Consider the following 18551-nt stretch of genomic DNA (forward strand, 5'->3'; position numbering starts at 1 on the left):
TATATCATAGAAGATTTTCTGAAAAAATCACTTTGATCGGAGCGATATATATATAGGATATACCCATCTCATACAACCGATCGTTCAGATAGAAATATTTTTGGCCATTCTCCCTTAGTTTCCAATATAAAAACGTACACCTTGGTGATATATATTCTAATATATCATAGAAGATTTTCTGAAAAAAATCACTTTGATCGGAGCTATATATAGTATATATCCCATACAACCGACCGTTCAGATAGAAATATTTTTGGGAATTTCTCCCTTAATTTCCAATATAAAAACGTTAAACTTGGTGATATTTATTCTCATATATCATAGAAGATTTCATGAAAAAATCATTTCGATCGGAGCTATATATAATATATATCCCATACAAACGATCGTTCAGATAGAAACATTTTTGGCCATTTCTCCCTTGGTTTCCAATATAAAAACGTTAAACTTGGTGATATTTATTCTAATATATCATAGAAGATTTTCTGAAAAAATCACTTTGATCGGAGCGATATATATATAGGATATACCCATCTCATACAACCGATCGTTCAGATAGAAATATTTTTGGCCATTCTCCCTTAGTTTCCAATATAAAAACGTACACCTTGGTGATATATATTCTAATATATCATAGAAGATTTTCTGAAAAAAATCACTTTGATCGGAGCTATATATAGTATATATCCCATACAACCGACCGTTCAGATAGAAATATTTTTGGCCATTCTCCCTTAGTTTCCAATATAAAAACGTACACCTTGGTGATATATATTCTAATATATCATAGAAGATTTCCTGTAAAAACCATTTCGATCGGAGCTATATATAATATATATCCCATACAACCGATCGTTCAGATAAGGGGGTTTTTTGCCATTTTTTTATATTTATCTTAAAATCGTTTAGGTATTTACATCTCTTCACTATATATTTCTTATCTTATACACGCAATATTTGGAGATTACGAACGGGATAAAATTATTGTTCCGCCCCATTCAAGAAAGGTTTGAAGTCTTCGGCACAGCCGAAGACAGTCCCGTCCTTACTTGTTTTATCATCTGAAACACACTCCTACACATGTACGCATTCCATATCTTTTTTGTCTTACCGTCTTAACTAATCAAAGCTGTCCAGCTGTCAACACATTTGCCAAACAAATTCATAGCTAGCTACCAAATGTCATTTATAAAAAAAATTTGTAAATAAATTGAAAATAAGACACGATAAAGATATAAAGTTAAAATATGTACATTTTTAAATGAATAATTGGCAACTAAGGTGACTTGTAAGGAGCAAAAAAATGCGGTGACGTATCATTGGAGGCAGTCAATCGCTTTTGCCATTTCATCGTAACGTACTCAATAAGAATTATAATCACCTTTCTAGCTAGTCGGTTTCTTAAAGTGTCAAATAAAAAGTATTTTAATTCACTTTAATCCCTTGTGTGTTAAACAAAATTCCTCGACTAAATTACTGTGGCTTCTTGTTAAATATCTATTTCTTGTTCTCGTCAGTGTTGCTTGACTGCAAAGGCGGGACTCTCTCTTCTGATCGTATAGCTCTTAGTCAGTTATTTACTCCTTTTTTGCCACTTTTGCTTGTCCAACAACTGGTGTTTGAAGATTTTGATTTATGATTATTGATCGCATGATCGTAGCAACGCGTAAATTGTTGGCTAATTTTTTGATTTGCTGCCTCGTTATTTTCTTCGTACATTTTTCTGGCCATAACTCAAAATTTTCATCTATTAAAGTATTAAATTCCTTTTCGTGGGCACTTGTTAATTTTTTAATTGGTGCTGGTTTCTTGCGGTAAAGTTTTACTAAGCATTTGTATTTAACAAATAAATAATTGATGTTTGAATTCGTACTCTTATTCTTCATTTTGTAGTGAAGGTTTTAGCAAGTATTATCGATTATTGTGGTTCTTTGCCGGATATTAATCCAATACGCTAAGGACTAGCCCGAGCATCTCTGGAACGATTTGATTTGGCCACTGGAACCTTAAATCCTATGGGTTTTTGGTCGCCTCTTGTGAAAGGCATGTCTATGCCGAAATTTTATACGCCCCTAAATCCACTGTGGGTTGTTTGGATTTGTGCTCGGTTGCGGTTAAACAATGTGTCAGATAATTTTTTAAATTCTTTAAACAAATAAAAAATTTAGAAACTCTGTAACTATGTGTGTTTTGTGGCCTCTAAAGTTGAACTGGAGGCTGAGTAGAGAGCAAGAGACAAACGAGTACAAACGAGTGCTTTATTGTAAACAATTTTTATTCAAAATATTAATATTTTCGCAAAAAGAGAATGCCAACTCCTATATCGAAACGAAATGTTGCTATATTTGTCCCAAGACAGCATTCGATATTATTTATATGGTTATGGCTAACTACGCTCACTTTTTATGCATGAAAACTACAAAATTTTTCTATCTAAAAAAGTTATGTCGCATATGAATGGATAGACAGCCAGATTAGAGTCAATTTTGCAAGTAACTTCTGTCGATTTTTTCATGTACAGGTACGCAAATCAGCAGACACTATCAAAATAATCGGTAGACGGCCGAAAAAAAAATGGTAGAACTTGCTCAGAGGTGGCGATATTGCAGTTTTCATAGACAGGTTCAAAAACACTAGTGGAATAGGACAGGAAATCTTTGCACCACTCTTGACAACATCCAGTTTAACGAGTGTGTCTAATCCGAGAACTTCTTCAGATTTTCGGGTCAGTAATCCTAACATCGAGGTTGGTTGGTATAGAGTGAACTGAGAGTCTGGTACTGTAAAAAGAAGGTAAACAAGTACTCCTTGAAAAACTGACTGCTTTTCCCATACCTTTTGTTATTTGCAAAACCTTTTCGTACTGATTAGCAGGAGTATATTCACACCGAATATACATTTCGATAAATATTGAAATAGAAAGCCCGGGCATACTCATACCATCCAAAGTTCAGATTTTGAATTAGCTAAATTTAAATCTATTAGTGTGGTGTATGAAAATAATTGCAAATCCTGTAGATACTAGCAAAATAGGAGAGTTGAAACCAGAAATCTTAGAATAATTTCAAGTGAAAGTGCTATTTTCAAGCAGTATTTGCGAACAAAAAATCCCAGAGGTATTAATATTAAGTTTATATTCATTGACGTTAATAAACATAAAACAGTAGAAAGCTTGACATAGGCAGTTATGCTATTCAGCGTCGGCTACAGGGGGCATGGAACCGACAGACGTTAGTTGACTAGGTACTATGACTTATGTCAATGAGTAGTTTCCGCGGAGACGAATTGCATGACAAGAATTCACACAGCAGAATATCGATGAATAAGAGGAATGTTTCGGCGGCCAGCTTGAAACCCCCTATATTAAGGTTTTTTTCACGAATGCCCCTTCTCAGAACTTGGGTAAAGAATCACATATCTCAGCATGTTTTCATAAATGCGTATTCCCGCGTTAAAATTGTTTGAATTTAGATCCGCTAGGACATTTTTGAAAACAAAATTCTGAGGTAGAAAGCTCTTCAAACAAGTTTGGAGATAGCTGGGTTTTTTAATATAAAACGTTTTAGAAAGGTTGTAGACGAGCTTTGGAGCATAGCAAACCTCGAAATATGACCATACCACCAGCTACGGCAGTTGGCTTAAAGTTTCTTTCTTCTAATCAAATAAAAACAAAATCAAATAAGAAAACACATATGATACACATAGAAGATGTGCAGTTTTAACAATTTTCGGAGTGTAGCGTGATTAGCTCTTCACGTCTTGGGTTATTGTCGCGCCAAAACAACATCCAAAGAACCAGAATGGTTCAGCTATACTCCACCAAGCAAATAAAATAAAATTAAAATAACAAAAACAACAAACGGGAAAAACTGAAGTTCAGCCACATACATGAAGACACAGTCATAGCCAAACGGTAGGACGTTTGAGGATTCGAGTTCGAATCTAATTTCGATTATAATTTAAAAATTCAATGATATCTGAGGAGAGCTTATCGAAATAAATATATCATCGAGTATGTTTAATTCCTTTCAGCTTTACATCATAATAAAAATAAAATAATTTAATAAAAGAAATTATTGTGTAACACTTCTTAAACTCACTAAATTTTACGAACTTTATTTTTGTTAAAGTTAAAATTTTTGTTTTTTAGAAGAGTTTTTTTCAGCACTTTTTTGGGATGAAATTCGCGCTGTGTTGGGTTTTATATAGAACAGCACCACAAAATGCGGTTTTTACACACATTTTTTTTTTTTTTTTTTTGTAGCAATAATAACGGAAAAATCATTGTTTAGGCCTTGAGCGCGTTTTGTACTAATCTTAAAATATTTTTTGTCTGTTTAGAACAGTGAAATAGGCGCAATCGCAAAAAAAGTGCCGGCTGTTTTTTTCTTAATAAAGCACATCACTCAACCTTGTACTTTATTAGTCTTGTGTTAAACTAGTTTCTGATTTTCAAGCCCTTACATTAACATGCTTGTTCTATTACTGATTTAAGAGAAATTTCTTAAGTTTGGAAGTAAAAAGAAGTCAACATACGACTTTCGTATCATTCAAAGCTTATCATTTAGGTGCCAAAAATAAACCAAAGTATATACCTTTGTAATAGACCCCTTTTTTGTCACGACCGTTGTTTTGTTTACTTTTTGCTTTGTTGTTGCTATAGTATTTAAGCACTTTAGGCCAGCAATGGCGTGTACGCCCCTTGCATGGGCTAACTAGGAAATACTGTTCAAATATGTTTATGAATATTTGTTATATTCGCTTTTATTATTTATAAGAAATTTAAATAAAAGCTTGTATTTATCAAATTTGCATTTGCTTTTGCTTTTCACTTTGCGGTTTGTGCGTTTAACTTATTGAATATTTCTTTTTCCGCAACTTGAATAAGTACAACTTTAAAAATTAATTACCACAAATAAGTTTATTTACATTATTTTTTTTTTTTAATATTGTGAAATCACGTAATTTTTTTTATAATTGGAATTATATTCCAAAAATGCATAAATCACTTATGATAAATTAAGTAAAACCTACTTGCACACATTTAGCACATAAACATATATGTAAGCAACTAAGTACACAAGCTTATAAGTACTTAAGTACGTCAATAAGTAATTTAATTTGTTTTAAATTGTTTTTTTTTTTTTTTTTTGTTCTTAAGAATACAATTTGTAGGTTGCGTCGGCGCGTTAAACACAAACAAAAATTGTGGCAATTAAGTAAGATATAAATTTTAAATGAATCGATACGCGCTTGTAGAGTGCTGGAAGCGAACTGTTTGGTTAAATGCTGGAGATGGGGGCTGAGAGCCCATATGAAACGTGTTCATTCAGTTGTTGCAGCTATCGCTGGCAAAACGTGTTGTGTGGCGACGCTCTGTGTGAAAGTTATCGAAAGCAGGGAGCAACTGTTATAAATACATACTTGTGTATGTATGTGTTTATAACTGTTTGTGTAACTGTTGTTGTGATCGTTTAATCATTGCTTCACCAATAGAAGCAACTTGTTGCCTATTATTTTCATTTCGCGTTCACTTTCTTGACTTTTCTTTCACTTGCTCATATCCCCAATCATCCAGACTCAATTAAGGCGCTCCAGCTTCAGCTCAGCTGCTTGTGAGCTTAAGGCCCCGTCACATAAGCGGTTTTTTATATAGATGCGTTTAACTCAATTATAAGCATAATGAGTAGATTGCATGTATATTTATGGAGAACGGCAGGATGAGCGACTTTGGCACCATCTGACATGGAAAAGTAGCCAACTTCCAACTTTTTTTGCAATAAAAGCATAAGAAGAAGAATTTAACATTTTCCTTGGCTAATGGTGCGTTCACACTTTACAAGTGAAATTATTTCTCCCACTTGTTGGTAACTTTTTTAACATTTTTCACAATTAAAAACTGCAATATAACAAATTAATACGACACAAAATATGTTATCAAGTATTTTTTTTTTTGTATAGAGAGATTGTTTATATCAACGCTTTGCGAAATTTTGTATGTGAATGAGCAAGGCGAAAGAAACTTCAATTGCCAAGTCTGAAGTGACTTCATATTTACAAACGCAAAATCGTTACTGGAATGCATATGTTCGCGTTGAAAGCATCTTTATGAAAAACTTCATTGTGTCTCGGCCTTTAGTTTAAAAGCTTAAATTAAGCTCTGGTGTCTTCTAAAAATGCTGTGATGTGTAGCGTACTATGTGTGGCACAGTGGTAAGTTGTTGCTCATTTATGTGATGTTGTACAGCATTGCATTTGACTTTCAACGACTGAGCTTATTTCGTTAGGCTTTAAGCACTTCATTCTTCCTTGGGTTGATTTATATTTACTTTATGCAAATTACGCAATTTAATAAGCGTAAAATTAAAAACTAAAATCATAATGTCATTCCTTATCCCTCTTCTTTTTTGTGTTTTTCTCACTTTTTTCCTTTCCTCTTTCTTTATCTTTCTTTTACTGTCTATCTATCCCCGAATTTCCCTTTCTCCCTTTATTCATACACCGTTTTCTCTTTTGCTATATCTTTTCTCTTTTCTCTCTTTATCTTCCCTATTGTATTTCTTTATCTCATCCTCTTCCGCAGCCTTTTCCTCCATCTCTTTCTCTTTTTATCGTTCATTTTCTGCTTTCCTTTCTTTATGTATTCTAATCTTTATCTCTTCCAATTTTCGTTTCTTTTACCCTTTTTTCTTTTTTCCGTCTCCTTCCGTTTATCATCCTCCTTCCTTTTTTCGTTATCTTTACCCTCTTTCTTCGTTTTCTATTTCTCCTTCCCGTTCTCCCTCCTCTTCAATTAACTTTTTCTTTATCTTTCTCTTCCTTTCTCCTCCGTCTTCCACATAATCTTTTATTCCTTCATCTACCCCTTCGCTTCCTCTCCTTTTTCTTTTCTCTTATTCCTATTCTTCCTCTTCATTTTCTTTCCCTGTGAGTTTTGATTCTCCTTCTTCTTTTACTTCTCTTTTACCGCTATTAAACTCTTACCCGTTTCCTTTCCGCTCCCTCCACCTCTTAACCTTCTTAATAACCTTTCCCTTTATCTTGCTCTACCACTCTGTACTCCCTCACCTCTCTCCCCTCCTCTGTCTCGACATTCTAAATTTTTCTTACCCCTTCTCTTCCGCTCATTTTCCTCTTATTCTTCCTTTTCAACTTCCCATCTCTTTCCTGTTCTTTCTTTTTAACACCTTTCACTCCTTGCGTACATCCCGTCTCTTTTTGTTCTCCCCCTTTCACTTCCTTTCCATTACCGACTTCTCATTTTTTCAACCTTTCTTTTCGCTTTCCAGTATCAATTCACTTTTCCAGTTCCGTTTACCTTACTTTCGCTATTCTTCATTTCCTTTCTCTAGCCCACTTTACCAAAAAAATTTTGTTCGCGAACTCTTTGGATCACTCGATGTCCACCGAAAAGTTCAAAAGAACTGCAGCCTACTGATATTTTTAGTTACAATAGAACGACTGACCGGGAAATTCTTGTAGGAGCCAATCAAAGTTTTCCAGGAATGCAACACTGTTTTTTCAGTTGTCACCAAACTATTTATGGTGGAAAATATGACACCGGAAGAATTGATATTTGGGCAATGGAGAGCAAAATCAACGGTAATCTGCAAGAAGTATGACTGTGGAAAAAATGGCAAGTACAAAGTTTTTCGCGTTAACCATTAAATTGTTTACATGTCAATCGTTTTGCGGGATAGATATTAAGCTTTACTTCAAGTGAGCGTGTCCATCTTCTAGTAAAAGCACTCGTATAAGTCTTGTTGTTGTTGTTGTAGCGATAAGGACACTCCCTGAAAGCCTTGTGGAATGTTATCGATGTTGGTGGTCCTTTGAGGAATGCAGATCCGGTACATTCCGGTACCAAGCCCGAACATCTCTGGAACGATTTGTTATGACCACATGCGACCTACTAAGCCATGCCGCCCTCCCACCTCCTAGATCCATGAGGAGTTCGGGGTCACCAGAGCCTCGGCTGTTAATGAAACAGGATTCGCCACGGATAGGTGAGGTTGAAAATTGGGTTTGGAGAAGCTATATATTGCGCTGGTAACCTGAAAGGGTTGCGCTACACAACCCCTTGAATCGATTTGGTATTTTAGTCGCATCTTACGGTAAGCATACCTACCGCGGGTCAAACGCTATCTGTACACAGATTAGCTTTAGATGCATTTGGGGTAGGGCTTTTTACTGTTCCAATAACAATCAATCATTTCATTTCCACATCGTCTTTTAACGTTTCCCACTATACACTTTCCTTGCCCAATAACTTACAACAAATTCACAGGGCCAATTTTATCAACCTGCCCTAGTAAATTTTTTTTAACCTATAGTTCATATATGTACACTCAAAGCAGTATGTAAATTAAAAAAAAAAAAAATAAATATTTAATTTAAAATAAATTCTTCAATCGATTATATTTTAGATTCGAAATGCTTTGCGTTTGTGACCTGTGTTATTACGTTAGATATTCGTTGTTGTCAATATCATCGCACGCTTCACTTCAGACTTTAATTTGAATGTATGAAGGCATGTAAAGGTTCTTATCTCAAGTGGAATTTTTAGCAAAATGTCTTCTTGATAATATTTAGTTATTTGTGTATTTAGTAATTATGCACTTTCATTGATTTATTTTTGACGATGGTTTTATGGGCACACGTTATAATAAGACTGATATCATATTTAAATTTATATCTTTGGTGTGATGTGATTTTTATCGCAATATACATATTCCTATGAAACATAGACGCGAATAATTTTGTAAGAAATTAAATAAGGATTTAGTTTGGTTTAAATAACGAACTTTAAGCGTATATATGCGTATAGGATTTTTAAATATTTTAATCATTATAATGATAGGACGAAACAGCGCGGCACGTTTTCCAACTCAATTCTTTTCGATTCTAAAATAAAAATATTTAGTCGCAATTTTGAGATTTTTTCTCTCATACTATCTTAACACGGAGTCGAACCACCTCACTCGATGTAAGTTCATTTTGAACCCAGTAAAGAAATAAGCTAAACTAAATTATTTCTCTAAATTTTATATGAAATCCATCGAAATCTGACCAAAATTACAAAAGAGAACACCAACCAACAAGCACAAAGAGACTAAATTGTTAAGAAAATTTTGATTTCTTGAAGTTATTGGTTGCAAGAGAATGTATGGAGAAGCTGTAGCAAAGATAATTTATTAAGAACCGTCAATACGTTACTTTGAGCGAGAAGCTTGATACAGAGCCAATGTTTTCTCAAGCAAAAAAGCTTGCAGCTCAACAACTGCATTCTATATCTTCCTTGAAGGGAAAATCTCTACTTCAAAACTAGTGCGCTTGTAATGCATTCAGAACCATTACTAGTTCGCCTTCTATCTCTTTTACATGCCTTCAACTGTAGAATTTAACATGGCGATGGGCCTAGGCGGTGGAAATTGTCGCCTCTGTATAACCTTTTCTGTAGTTTCGAACTAGATACAAACTTCCACTTCAGCACTAGTTCCTTCATCGATAGTTCCCAACTAGCAAAAACATCGTTAGTACAGATCTATTTCGTTTATTGCTACTATTTTGGTAGTTTTGAGCTAATGGAAATATTTACAGTTTAGATCTAGTTCTGTCTGCCGATTTTTGAACTAGAGAAAACCTTGTTACAATTGAACTAGTACTTATTTGGTACTTTACGGTTTTCTGACATGCGGCTGCCAAAAGAATTTCGAATTAATACAGAACAAGTAGTGAATAACTTTGAACGCCAGTGGCTGCCGTGTGGACACCTTTTTGAACCATTTATCATATATATAGAACTAATCTAGTGGACACTGAATGTCGAGACGGCCCTACGGACCTCGAATCGTATACGACAGCCCTTAACCGTCTGTAACCAGAATTTATATGTGATAGTTCTGACCTTCGTATCACCGTTTGAAGGGGTGGGACTGGAAAATATCTTTTGTTTGATTTATAAGAACCATCCCAATGTACCCCTTGTTCATTTTTTGTGTGCCTTTTATACACTGAAATAATCAGTAATTTCGTTACGCTTGACAAATCTGGCAAGGTCCCCTCATGCAAAATGCATTTGTTTTTTGCAAAATAAAAGCTTACACTTCTTGCTATTGAGCGGTATATAATACACATACACATGCTATATGTAGATGTAAACAATTTGCTTTTCAATCAAGCTTAACAAACACACAATGCATGCCAATAAACAGAAAAGCTGTCAAGTGGAAAAGCACACAAAGCTTATTCAGCTAAAGCTGCACAATAATAAAAGTTTCCTTTAAACCAAAGAGTGATGACCAACTACCGATAGCTAATATTGACAGTAACCGATGATATTATTATTGATATATTATATCGATAGTCATACTGGGCGGTTTTTTTTTTAAGCAAGTTGCTTAGTTGTTTTTGCTTTTCTATTGAATTTTTTTAAGCTAACAGAAAAAATTTTGAAGCTTTAGAAAAAAACCAAATTAATAAAATTATTCAAGAACCAATTTCACCAGAAGTTAGGAGGCTTCATTCCCTTTTAAATTTTTTGTACACTGAATTGAAAGATCCACTGAACGAATACAGTTATGGAAGGGCACTCGGGAAAAAACCTAAAATGAGGTAAACAATGCCTTAAGATTTTTCTTTAGGTTGAGGCAAATTCTCATTTAATGAGTAAGAATTTGTAATTTTTGTAAACAACTTTTCAATAATTTGGGGTAAATTTTTATTTTTTATTTTTTTTAATCAAGGGCACTTATTGAATATTTCTCACAATATTAACATGTACGGGTTAGCGCAGTGAATAAGAGCACTCGATCGTAAGGTGTAGCATCAATTTCACTTTTAAATTTTTTTATACGATTTTATCCATTTTTAAAAAAAATATTCCAATAAGCAAGAAAAAAAATAGTTTTAATTTGTAAGAAAACTGCTCGCCCGCATTTAGGGAAGGATATATCATACACCATTTTTTCTTTTTTTTTATAGTTATTTTCCTCGTTTTTAAGAAATTTGTTTAGTGTGTTATGACGATATTTTAGATTATGAACATATCGCTATCAACGTATTAAGAAAACGGTCGGCATTAGAAAAAAAAGATCGATTTCTATAATATCATCGACGGTTTGCCACCACTATACATGTGCATGGATATAAATAAGTTTTCAAGCAGTATATGTGTGCGTAAGTAGGTACATACTTCTCTTTATTAAGCACATACGTTTGTTGTTAGTATTAATAAGCTCTTAGTTGGTTCTACGAACTGTGGAATAATTTAAAAAAAATTCTAATACTAATTTCACACAGACGGCTTATTGAATAATAAAGGCAATTTTCTACATTAAGACGCTTATTGAGCTCAATCTTCCCTACAAAATTCGAATCTATTATTATTTCATTAGTAGCTAATCGAATGCCTAATGAAGTCAAAAGCACAATGCAACTCTGTTGGCAGCGTTCCGCTTCCGTTTCCGTTTCTTAGTTTTCAAAGCAAATGTCATCGTCTGCATGGCGGAACGATACAAGGTGGCCGCATCGAACAGCTGATTATAACCTTTTTTATTTGATTTGATACATCAACTACCGGCGTAGTACGATTTTGACATTTGTCCATCGAATTTACAAGTACATGGAATTTTTTTTGTTTGTAGGTATGTCACCATGCTCCTACCTTGTATCGTTCCGCCTTGATTGTCTGTCTCATCCTTCATACTAATCGAGCAGTTACTTCTGTGTGAAAGCAAAAAATTTACGATTTCATTAGCAGGTGAAATGAGATCATTAAGTTTCTGTGTGAAAACAGTATAAAGGTCAAATATTCTTGCCAACAGTACAGAACCTACTTTTTTACATTAAATGTCTTTTATCTTTGTGTTTTACAAACATTTTTCAACTTGGACTAATTTCATGTCTAATTTTCATCATAGCGTTCAGCTACTCTGATATTTAAGATATTGAATGTAAAATCGATGTTTGGAATTGAAGGAAAGGAAGAATTTTAAACAGAAGTCAAATAAATGTGTCATACACTGGGTCTTTTAAAGTGATAAAACCAGTTCAGGAACGAAATCGGTAAAAAAATAATATTCCGATTTAGATTCCCATCTCGCGAATGTCTGCAGTGTTGCTCGGCGGTTCGGACTCAAATCTGATGTGAAAAGTTATCTTAGATAGTCAAATCCTTCAGACCTCTTATTGGCTAGTTGACGGGATGGTACTTAAATGCCGACTCAGAACGGTTAGCCTTGAACTTCTTTATACCCACGCCTTATCGGAACCTCAATCGGCAGTTGAATTTGAATAAGGGATGCTCTTTCTCAAAATTCGGTTGATATAAGGCGTTTTCGAAAAATAGCCAATATCATTCAGATATGGTCAAAAAAATTCTTTTTTTAAAAGCTCACTAATATTTTCAATGCTCTACATGTCGCGGTTAGAAATTTCAGCAATGAAGGAAGCTAAAAATTTACTGAATGCCTGAGCTCATTAAAGTATCTATTTTGGGTAAAAACAAATCTTTTCTTTTGCTAATGTGCTTTAGAGTTAACAAAAAAATTTTTTTCGAAGTTATGTATGTATAAGCAAGCAATTGCGCGGTATTCAGTGATTCTGTACGGTCTTACCCATTAATCTCTTATTGTTTACATCGAGAACTTTTTTCTTATTTTCTTTTCTTTGCGCCTCACCATATATTTGGCGCTCATTTTTAGCCGCCTTTGCTTTGGCGCTTTCTTTCATTATTATTTTTGTTGCCATTCGCATTTCTCTTTTTTGACATAAACAGCTGATTTTGATAAGCGTCTTGCTACACAAAAGAAATGCTGATAAAAGCAAATAATTAAAAGCGGTAGAAAATGAGAGAGTTGAATGCGGTTGCTCACCTACACACATACTTACTGTGAAATCAATCAAATTAAACTTTTACATGTATACGCCTCGTGCCTACACTTGTGTTCAATAAAAATGCAACTGTGTTTGTTATCTGTTCTTTGTCGAACATGGATTTAGATTACGTAAAAACTTCACAATTATTTATTTACAGAATTTAAAAAAAAAAAATGTGAAGAAGATATCTGTTGATACGACTACCAGTGAAAAGATTCAAATTTTGTTTGAAATAAAAAGCAGCTGTTGTATTTTATCCAATTTTTATTATGACAACTGGAAGATGTGGCTCTCAGTTTGTCAACTTAAAAACCTAGTTAGCATAGTTTAAGTGAAAAAATTTGACAATTTATGACAAATTCTTGCGTTCATAACTGATTATAACGACTTTTTCTATTCTATTTCCAAAATTTTTGTAAAAAATTTTACAAATATCAAAACGTTGCCCTTTTAAAATGGCTTGTAAGCAGAATGAAAATAGTAATTTATAATCGGTATAGCACCGTCCGAAATAGATAAATCAAAATTAACTATATGCAGGGTGCCGAAAAGATTTAGTTTTCAATTTTCGAAAATCTCAGAAGATAAGTGTTTATATGGGGTGAATAATTTTAAAGTCTTTCTTCATATAAAACAGGTGCTGGATGGAATCGAAAATTAAAAGTATAGTTGTTAAATAGTTTTGAGCACAAGGGAGCTTATGGATTTTAACCGCAGATCTTGCAGGAGGCACCCTAAAATATTATTGTGTTAAAGCGTAGAATGTTTCGATGAAATCCGAGTCTGGTCTAGAATATTTTATTTACTTAGCATAATTCACCCAAAATCCAGTCTTATGCTCCGATACAAGATTTATTTTCAATTTGTGGGCTTTCATAAAATTGTAAGCCAAACATTTCTCTTTGACACCTTAGGTACACAAATGATGGCCGCAAACCAGGACCAAATTCCATACCGGTTTGGTCACAGCGCCTGATAAATCACAGTCTTGCACCGATAGTTTAATAGAAATTGCCATGTTTATCTGACTGCTGCATCTTGTTCAAATACACGCTTATCAATAATTTGTGCTCCACCTAAGTATTGGTAAGGATAGTAAGAATAGCAATCCTCGCTGCGTTAAATGTTAGAAGCACCATAAAAGGCGAGAAATGGGCAGATAATAGCTATTCGCTTTATAGCAACGATTCTAAGTCCTTGAATGTAAGGCGTGTCATCAGAATATATCTCAAATATCGCATTTTCAAATATTTAACATTTAAGAGCACGTGGAGCTCAATTCCTCGGCTATGAGACTTTAATCATCACCTTATGGACGCTAATTGTGAAGGTAAAGACAAAGGACACTAAAAACTTTGGTAATTTAGTGATTCCTTTAATATATTGTATTAATCACTTTAAAATATCAGAGTATCTGAGTTATAGACATACATGTGACCGCGAGACCCACTTAGATTTTACTAAGGCAAAGCAATAATTTTAGACTTGTTTTCTTTAAAACTTTCAAAATACGTAGTTGGAGCACTGCATAATACTCACACCAAGATTGAAACAACTTTTTTCTTATTCTTTTTCCAGATCGAACACCATATTGGAGGACTATGCAAGCTTCCACTGCCGCATTACGTACCGAAAATGGCTCGCGTAAAAACAAGCACATATATCATATCCAAAACTGAATGATCGGAAAATGTTTGTGCTTGCCACCCAATCTTGCAAACGTTGGGCACTGGGTGCTAGGATCGCATTGTAGATTAAGATTGAAGTGTAAACAATGCAGAATGTATTATGCCCATAATCCTTGATGAGAGATCATCGAGTTCCATATTTAACATTCCTTTATAAAAGCCTATAAAGCATTACCGAAGCAGTCCCGAAAAGATCCAAAAATAGCCGCAATATGAAATTACAAACAATTCGCAGATAATCAGGTCTGTCATGGAATCCAAGTCGGTTTTGCGTTTTGTCGGAATTACAAACCTATATTGATTTAAATTAGTGTCATAAAATCGTATTGGTTTTGCTCTTTTCGAATGAAAATAAAGCGATGTTCGAATCAGCTGTTTTGCGGTGCACCGGCAATTTTGATGCTCATTTTTTTGGCAAAATTTTATAAAAATAGTTGTTTTGTGCACTTAAACAGAAATAAACAAATTTATTGGCATCAAAATGGCATCAGCAGTTGTAGCAATTATATTATTGGAAGAAGAAAGTTGCGAGAAGATCAAAAGGAAAATTTTGAGAGATCGCAGCAATCCATTTGAGTTTCCAGATACAGCGTAATTAAAAATATTTCTTATTGTGGGTTTCTAAATATTTATAGTGTATTTGCAGTTACATTGCATACTATCGCATAAACAAAGAGGCTTTCCGAATGGTATTGGACACCATTGAAGGACGCTTAACTCGCTCGAAAGTTCAGCCAGTGCTGCAACTAGCAGCTACGTTACGATTTTTAGCTGAAGGACCCTATCAAAGATCAGTTAGCAAGCATGAGTGTAAGTAGAAGCACGGTGTCAGCGATTTTAGATGATGTGCTTCGTGAAGCCCTTCGCAATATCTGGATGTTTCTCCAGAAATTCAGTCAAAATACTCTTTTGCATTGAGTTTTTATGTTTTCCCTATTAAGAATGAAAATATATGTAAATTTACATTTAGTTTTATAAAATAAACCTTTATTTACTTACATTTTTAGAAAATACTCAACTGCAAGAGAAATACAACTAGGAAAAAATTAAATCCAACATCATTTAACTGGTTGGATTGTTTCCGATAGCAAAATTGATATTATCGGATTCTACACATCTGACACCTAAAACCGACACTAATTCCAATTCGAACATTAAACCGATAACATTGGATTTCATGACACCAATGTAATTATTTTGTCGTTTTTAAATCCGATTCCGACAACAATTGGATTCCATGACAGCCCGGAATACTACCCAAAGATGATCCCGAAATAATCTCGAAATTTCCCTAAAATGTTCCTAAAATATGTAGTCCGAATAGGCCTTTCATAATGATCGCAACATAGTCCCAAAAACATAAATGATGAGAGGGTTTCAAAAGTCAATCTTCTACAATTACTGTTTGCTCAAATAGACCGCACGTTATGCCGACCTCAGGCGTGGGTGGGACCCTTCCGACATTGCTTAGACTTTGATCTAACTATATACGCATATACCAAAATTAATTGGTCTAAACAAAGAAAGAGATTCAGTTTTACAAAGATCGAAACACTGTTGCTAGGGGCAGAAGCGTCAACATTGCATACTTCTCCCCAATTACTTTGATCGCCAATTTAACCAAATATTATTGAAGTTACTCAAATAGTCTCAAAGTTATAGGGATTAAGAAAAATTTTCCCAGTGGGGAGGTGACGGCACTGCCCACTTTTCGTGAGCTACTCAGACTTTTTCCAGCAGATCCATCCATGCTATCTGCGTCCCAAATTTAATTTTAATGCGTCCAGCTGTACTAGCATTATCGAGTCACAAAAATACACAAACGTCTGCGCTTTCAAACATCCGTTATCGAAAAGTTATACCCACACTACAATTTTTATAGACACAACTGTTGAAATTCTGATACATTAAACGTGTATATCAAAAAATCGCGGTGTTTGATTGTACTTGCATATCAATTAATGGCCAAGATCAACAAGCAATTGTATGCAGCATTCGTAAGCGGTAGCCAGTCACTCAGCCATCCACGTAATATGGCCAAATTACTCAATAACTTTTCAATTGTGCATATGATATGTGTTATTACTGAATTGGCATGAGTAAAACATAGGCACAAATACAACAAACTGATATACATACGAGTAGGTGGCATTTGATCATACAAATATTCAGTCATCATATTCTAGTACTGTCATTTAATATGGTGATATATTCTTCACTCGACCATACACATACACTCGCACACCAGCACATAGCTGTCAACATCAAAACACTTGACATTTGATGCAACACTGGAAGTGGGTAAATACCGCCGGTGACCGGCTTTTTTATTTTGATCACCGATCGCATTATTGCTTTTTTATTGACTCAACTGTTCAAGTGTTTTTATACTCAGCTGATCAGAGCTCACAGAGTACATAACGGTACCCCGTAATGGAATAAATGAATCGAGATAGATATAGACTTCTATATATCAAAATAATCTGGGCGAAAGAAGAAATTCATTTAGTCATGTCCGTCCGTCTGTCCGTAAATACGATAACTTGAGTAAATTTTGAGGTATCTTAATGAAATTTGGTATTTAAATTCCTGGGTACTCATCTCAGATCGCTATTTAAAATGAACGAAATCGGACTATAACCACTCCCACTCTTTTGATATCGAAAATTTCGAAAAACCGAAAAAGCGCGATAATTCTTTACCAAAGACGGATAAAGCGATGAAACTTGGTAGGTGAGTTGAGCTTACGACGCGGAATAGAAAATTGGTAAAGTTTTGGACAATGGGCGTGGCACAGCCTACTTTTAAAAGAAGGTAATTTAAAAGTTTTGCAAGCTGTAATTTGGCAGCTGAGTATGTAATGTTCGGTTACACCCGAACTTAGCCTTCCTTACTTGTTTTTTTTTTTTTTTTTGTTGTCAACGCCCTCGGCGTTAGTCGCTCTATTGTTACGTGAATAATTGTTTTTTTTTTTTTTATAAAATTTGCATTCCAACAACGCTTCACCCCACATTTCCTGTCATGGTGCGCACTTTTTTTTGTCGGATTAACATTTTTCAATGTAAAACAAGTAAGGACGGGACTGTCTTCGACTGTGCCGAAGACTTCATATCTTTCATGAATGGGGCTGAACAATAATCTTATCCCGTTCGTAATCTCCAAATAATCGGATGTATAAGATAAGAAATATATAGTGAACAGATGTACATACCTAAACGATTTTTAAGATAAATATAAAATAAACAAGTAAGGAAGGCTAAGTTCGGGTGTAACCGAACATTACATACTCAGTTGAGAGCTGTGGAGACAAAGTAAGGAAAATCACCATGTTGTAAAAAGAACCTAGGGTAACCCTGGAATGTGTTTGTGTGACATGTGTATCAAATGGAAGTGGGCCATAGTTCTATAGATGGACGCCATTTACGGATATCGCCATAAAGGTGGACCAGGCCTGACTCTAGAATTTGTTTGTACGATATGGGTATCAAATGAAATGTGTTAATGATAATTTTAAAAGGTAGTGGGCCTAAGTTCTATAGGTGGACGCCTTTTCGGAATATCGTTATAAAAGTGGACCAGGGTTGACTCTAGAATACTTTTGTACAATATGGGTATCAAACGAAAGGTGTTAATAAGTGTTTTAAAAGGGAGTGGGCCTTAGTTCTATGGGTGGACGCCTTTTCCAGATATCGCCATAAAGGTGGATCAGGGGTGACTCTAGAATTTGTTTGTACGATATTGGTATCAAATGAAAGGTGTTAATGAGTATTTTAAAAGGGAGTGGGCCTTAGTTCTATAGGTGGAGGCCTTTTCGGAATATCGTTATAAAAGTGGACCAGTGTTGACTCTAGAATGCTTTTGTACAATATGGGTATCAAACGAAAGGTGTTAATAAGTGTTTTAAAAGGGAGTGGGCCTTAGTTCTATGGGTGGACGCCTTTTCGGGATATCGCCATAAACGTGGACCAGGGGTGACTCTAGAAT

General features: G+C 34.6%; 1 protein-coding gene across 5 annotated transcripts in view; it reads right to left on the bottom strand.

The window, feature by feature from the left end:
* The window catches only part of for (cGMP-dependent protein kinase for), a 319267-nt gene that overhangs the window by 204831 nt on the left and 95885 nt on the right, over window positions 1-18551 (bottom strand). The window contains exon 1 of one of the 5 annotated variants that reach the window (XM_067768571.1): window positions 4596-7895. The exons of the other annotated variants lie outside the window; for them this stretch is intronic. The gene's annotated coding sequence lies outside the window, so the exon portion shown is untranslated. Of the gene's footprint in view, window positions 1-4595; window positions 7896-18551 lie in introns of those variants that run through there. 5 annotated transcript variants of the gene reach the window in all.

This window comes from Eurosta solidaginis, chromosome 2 (genome assembly GCF_040869045.1).
Source record: "Eurosta solidaginis isolate ZX-2024a chromosome 2, ASM4086904v1, whole genome shotgun sequence".
In the NCBI taxonomy this organism is placed as follows: Eukaryota; Metazoa; Arthropoda; class Insecta; order Diptera; family Tephritidae; genus Eurosta; species Eurosta solidaginis.